Source organism: Talpa occidentalis, unplaced genomic scaffold (assembly GCF_014898055.3).
Source record: "Talpa occidentalis isolate TD23 unplaced genomic scaffold, MPIMG_talOcc4v2.1 talOcc4.1240, whole genome shotgun sequence".
NCBI lineage: Eukaryota > Metazoa > Chordata > Mammalia > Eulipotyphla > Talpidae > Talpa > Talpa occidentalis.
The window spans coordinates 15990-21633 of record NW_023601258.1 but is presented as its reverse complement, the minus strand read 5'-3'; the positions used below and the strand labels follow the sequence as shown (position 1 = coordinate 21633).

The following is a 5644-nucleotide window of genomic DNA, read 5'->3' as shown; positions in this document are numbered from 1 at the left end:
TCTAAGTCCTACTGATGTCCCCAGTGTATTGTTAGTCTGCCCCATAAGGACTCCCTCGGTCTCCTTGTTGTCATACTCCATGCTCAAGGTGAACTAGTTATCTACCATTGTGTAACTATTTGCTCCAAAACTTGATGACTTAAAGCAACATGCATTTACTACCTGGCAGTTTCTGTGGGGTAGGAATCAGGACACAACCTAACTTGCTTTAGGGTCTTTCAGGCTGCAGTCAAGAAATTGGCTTAATTCAAAAAAGATAAACACATGCAATTTGCAGCAACATGGATGGAGCTGGAAGGGATCATGCTCAGCGAAATAAGCCAGAAAGAAAAAGAAAAATACCGGATGGTCTCACTTACAGTAGGAATCTAGAAAACCTAAACAAGGGAACAGGAAAAAGAATAACTATAAGAAAGAAAATATCAAAATCAACAAACAACTATGAACCAGAGACCCTCTATGAGGGGTGGGGGCGGGGGAGGGGAAAGGAGGGATTGGGGTCAAAATAAGGGGGTTGTAATTGTATGGGGCATATAAAAATAAAATTGAAATAAAAAATTGAAAAAAGAGAAGACTTAGTTTGCAGTCTCACCTGCAGGACGAGAAAGATCTGCTTTCCAGCTCTCAGGTTGTTGACAGGATTTCTTGAAGGCTGTTGCACTGAGGACCTCAGTTCCTTGTTGGTGTTGGCTGGAGGTCACCAGCGACTTCATATGAGCAAGCACACGTGGACCACAATGGGCATGGCTGAAAGAGACAGCCATGGTCTTTTGTAACCTCATCTCAGAGATGACACTTTACCATTTGTCACATTCTGTTCATTAAAAGAAAATTACTAGATCTAGACTACACTCAAGGGGAGAGTTCTCACAGGCTGTAAATCCCAGAGCACACATGTCAGAGACCCAGGGATTGTGTCAGAAGCTGCCTGGTCTGATGAGCTGGTGTATTTACCTGCACCAACACATTAGGTTTTATTAGGAATAAAGGTCCAGAGTTTGGTGAATGTTCTCCCTTGGCAGAAGCCCATGCCCTCTCTTGCTCTCCTAAATCTTGGAGATCTAGTCTCTGGTCAGAGGCTCAGGACTTCATTGTATGAGTCCTCATGCAGGGTCCTTTCTAGAATGATCCTTTGGAGAGCTGCCAGGGAAAGCATGATGGCTTTCTCCCCAAGTAGGTGTGTGGTACGGCTATTAATAGGAAGGAATATTTTAGATAGAGTAGATTCTTTCATACTGGCTGATCTTTGTTATGTTGAAAAATTCCATCAGTGGTTTAAATGACTTAATAAGGCTACCTCTGGTTGGCTTCTGCTGGTATCAAAACCATTAGAGTGAATGTGGTGAGGGTCACTCTGGGTGCTGGTGCCTTCGGAACGTAGATGCTGACCATTCTATCCATGATCACATGCCCACTTAGCCCATCACTGCTTCCTCGAATCCCAGCCCGGTCAGAATTCTGGTGGGGGTTCTCTGGAGCTGGCTCAGGGGTGGGAGTTCACTGAAGGGGAATGATCTTAGGTTTCAAAATAGGGTTTGAAGGGCAAGTGGAGTTCCCCCAACCTTGCCATTACTCAAATGTCAGGCTTCCATGTCAAAAGCATCTCTCAAGAAACCCATGATTTTTTTTTTTTTTTTGGACCTGGGACATAAGAAATCAGCTAAGTCTACATCCGAATTTTCATTCAGCATTTCCCCCCAGTGCCCACTGCTCTCCCAGGCATGTCTTCCATCTAATTACCAGGTCCCAGTCACTGTGTGTTGACAGGATTTATTTCATCTAATTTCAACAACAGCCGGGAGAGGTAGATATTGTTAACTCTCAGTTATGTATGAAGGAACTGAGGTCCAGAAACACGAGGTGACTAAGGCAGCAAGAGGCTGAGCCAGGGCTGAAATTCAGCCCCTTGACACCCTAAATTCTAGACTGTTTCCAAAATATAGCTCCACACCAGCTCCAGAGACCAGAGCTCCTGGCCATTCCTGAGCATGGGGGAGCAGTGTCAGCATCTGCCACCCTGGTCAGGGCTCTAATAGTTGAGAAACAGAGACCCTTAGCCAGACCCCTCCTCCCCACTGCTCCACCAGAGCTAGTCCAACTCCCAGGCTTCTGCCTGGCAGTCCTGTCTCTGACACGTCCCATACCGCTGTCCCTGAGCAGGGTCCTGCTGTGGCACTGAGCACATTAAATTATGTTTGCCACTTTCCCAGGTGGTGAGCTGGGGGGAGGGGGCTGGGGGCCGTTAGTCTTGCTAGCGCCTGGCAGCATGTCTGGCACTGAGTGGGCACTCAGTAAAATCTGATGGTGCTTGGGGAATGACTGTAGCCATTTCCAAGGGAATCTCTAAGAACTGTTTTTTTTTTTTTTTAAATGGAATGCTTCACATATTGTCTGTCTTCCCCGTGCAGGGGCCATGCTCATCTTCTCTGTATCATTCCAGTTTTAGTATATGTGCTGCTGAAGTGAGCATAGAACCATTGCTTTCATGCAGCCCTTACACTGGAAGGTTGCTGAAAATTCCAGTCTCCTTCATAGCCCTGAACACATCAGATTGCACTCATATGCCTCCTGTCTTAATTTGTGTTCTCCCAGTGTAGACCTTGGGGGAGGTTTGGGTGCAAGTAATTATTTGGAAGGGGGTGATAGGACAACTATGAGTAAGAGGAGAATAAAAGGGGAGCAGGTTAGGATGTGGTAAATTGGGCTCAGTCCCAGTGGAACCTTGTGAGAAGGGGTGTGAAGCATACTTCTGGAATGTTCTACTGGGGAGATGGAGCTAGGAAATTCATTCAGCTCTCACTGCCCAGTGATTGAGGGTTGTTTCTGGGCTACTGACTCCCTGGCACTATCCTGCAGCCACTGGTGTGCAAGAAGTTGTGTCTAGAAATGACTTGTGAAGCAGCCTCCCAAGAGCCTCTGCTCCTGTCCTCATGGGGAAGCAAGCTCTTTAATAAAACCCGCAGCTGAGGTTTATTTTGAATTTGTTATGTGCCAGGCACATGTGTGATTTCAGTAGTTTTCATAACCGTAGGGTTACTATTATCGACTCCATTTTATAGATGGGGAAACTGAGGCTCAGAGAAATGACCTAACTTGTCCAATTTAGTGAGTGGCAGACCCCGGATTGTTCCTGGCTTGTCTGCTTCCCTCCTAGTGCTCGTTCTGCTCCATCACATCTTCAACTGTGCTGGGCAAATAAGATGATGATCCAGTTAAAAAGTCAATAACAGCAGGGATCCTGGAGACCACTTAAAAGTGCAGTGTTGGGAAGTTCAGGCCTCGGATAACCACAGACCGGGTGACAATGAAAAGGCAAAAAAGTGGAAGAGTAGAAATTCCAGGTGTCAGGTCCAAGTCAAGTTGACATGGGGGGTTCTGCAGTGTGTGTGGGAGGACAGAGAGCAAATTACATCTCCAAATACACTTGCCAGCACCTTGCAAATCAGCTGAAAGAGCTTTTTAAAAAGTGCACCCAGTAGAAGATGCACTAAAGAATAATAAAAAATAATTGGAACCCCAACATTTCCAGTTTGAATGACTCATTTGGGGGTGGCTGTGGGTTACCAAACATATATGGTATCACCCTTTTGTGGCAACATGCCAGAGCTGGAAGGACCTTCCCTTGGAAATACTTGACAGGTCTTCGCTGTTCCAGTGGGAAAGCAGAGTGGCTGGAGGACATGGCTCCCCCACGGCCACACCGACACCCTGGACCTGCACACTGATTCTCAGTCCTGGGTCAGCCATTTCCATTTCTAAGTGGAGCCTTGGAACCCCCAAGTGAACTGTGCCAATCAGGGCCCATCAACCCCTCCCCTGATCCCTGGAGAGAGCAAGATGCTGCCCTGGCATGTGATTGTGAGGGTTAAGGAAATCACGGGGTGAATCTGCTGCCCTCTGCCCCTCCCGTGATTGTTGCAGAGTCCTGTGGTGGTGCCCAGCTCCTGCCACTCTGCCTAGCCAGAATGCTGGGCTCAGAGTCACAACCAACAATGTGGGGAGGGGCACACCTGAATGACAGAGGCTGGCATCCTACTGGCTCTGTGCCACCTGCACATCCACCAAAATGAGGGGCCTCTCCTGAAGGACCCCTGTTTCTCTTGTACTGACCATGACCTGCTAACACCTCTAGTTGGGCATGAAACTTCACCCCTAGTTTGTGAACAGCATCCACAGTACCCTAGGAATGGGGGCAGGGCAGGAGGGCAGAAAATGATACAGGATGCCCTTTCCTGCTAAGAAAGACAGGCTGAGAGGAAAATCAGGCACTAGGGAGTCCAGGTAGCCCCTGGCTTCTCTGCTCTTCTGTCCCATGAAACACAGAGCTGAGAGATGGCTGAGTGTTCAGACTTGCCAGCTTGGGGTGTGAAGATACATGGCTGAGGGCACAGAAGACACGGATGTTACCTGCCTGTGTTCTGAGCTGTTTTCCCTGCTGTCTGGAGGGTGTGGCTTGGAGGGGGTGGGCGTTGGTGGTGGGTCTCAGTGAGGTGGATTGCTAAGGTGAGGGAGGCGTGGCTCTGCCTTCCAGAAGGGGAGTGGGGCTATAATCCGTATTCCTCCAGAGAATGTTCTAAGCACTTGATACAGTGTGTGTTAAGGAACTGCATCACCACCGCACCGCACCTTATAAGGTAGATTCTATTCTTATTCTCATTTTAAAGCAGGAAACACAGGCACAGAAAGGATGAGTAGCTTGTCCAAGGTCACAACTGGAAAGTTACTGAAGCAGGGGCTGAATGCAGATTGCCTAACTCCAGAGTCCGTTCTCTTAAACCCTACAAGTACTTCACCGACATTCATTTAGCGACCTTTGTATGGCAGGTAGTGACAGGTGGATCATAAATATGATCTGCTCTCATGGCCCCCAGCAATTTGGAAGGTAGATCTTACAGTTTCCATTTTATAAATAGACAGGCTCAGAGAGGGAAAGGGGCTTTCCCAGGTCACCTGTCTCGTTTATGGGGGCACCTGAACTGGCTACAGGCCCCTCCTACAAGCCTGTGTAAAGGAAATGAGCCCAAGAGTGTTAATAATCTCAACAGAAGTGCCAGGCGTGATGTAGAAAAGTAAAAGCGAACCAACTTGGTGGGTGTGGGGGAGGGAGCAGTGGAGATCATGGGCTTCAGAGGGTCCTGGGAGGATGGGCCAAGTGGAATAGGGTGGGTGGACATCTGTGGGGGGTAAATGCACAGAGATAGGCCAGTGAGCCTATTGGGAGCAGGATGGTGAGCAAATGTAGACAAAACATGAGCACCTCTGAGCCCAGGGGAGCAATCTAGACTGCCTCTAGCCATTTCTTGCAAACAGCAAAGGTGTCCTTGATCCCCCACATCCTCATTCCCTCACCCAGACATAAGTCCTGCCTTGCTCTAGGGGGCAGGAGGACCACTGGGGAGTTGTTTGACTGCAGGGACTTCCTAGTGGGTTCCTTTGTCCCCAGCACAGTCTGGGGAGATTCTTTGCTGCTTCCATCAAGTTCAAAGTGCTTCATTCCTGAAGAGGGAGATTCCACAAGAGCAGCCTTCAGACCTAGTCATGGCATGGACTGGAGGGATGGGCTGTGCTAGCAGGCAGCCGCCACCTGCAGCCTTGGGAGACCCCACATCTTTGACCCAGTCTCAGGGTGAGGAGTGTAGACAGC

At 48.5% G+C, this 5644-nt stretch overlaps 1 non-coding gene across 1 annotated transcript; it reads right to left on the bottom strand.

Moving 5' to 3' along the window:
- Window positions 1-2364: 2364 nt before the first annotated feature.
- Window positions 2365-2470, bottom strand: LOC119242615 (U6 spliceosomal RNA). Its single transcript, XR_005124523.1, has one exon. It is a non-coding gene; the product is annotated as a U6 spliceosomal RNA (small nuclear RNA).
- Window positions 2471-5644: the final 3174 nt, after the last annotated feature.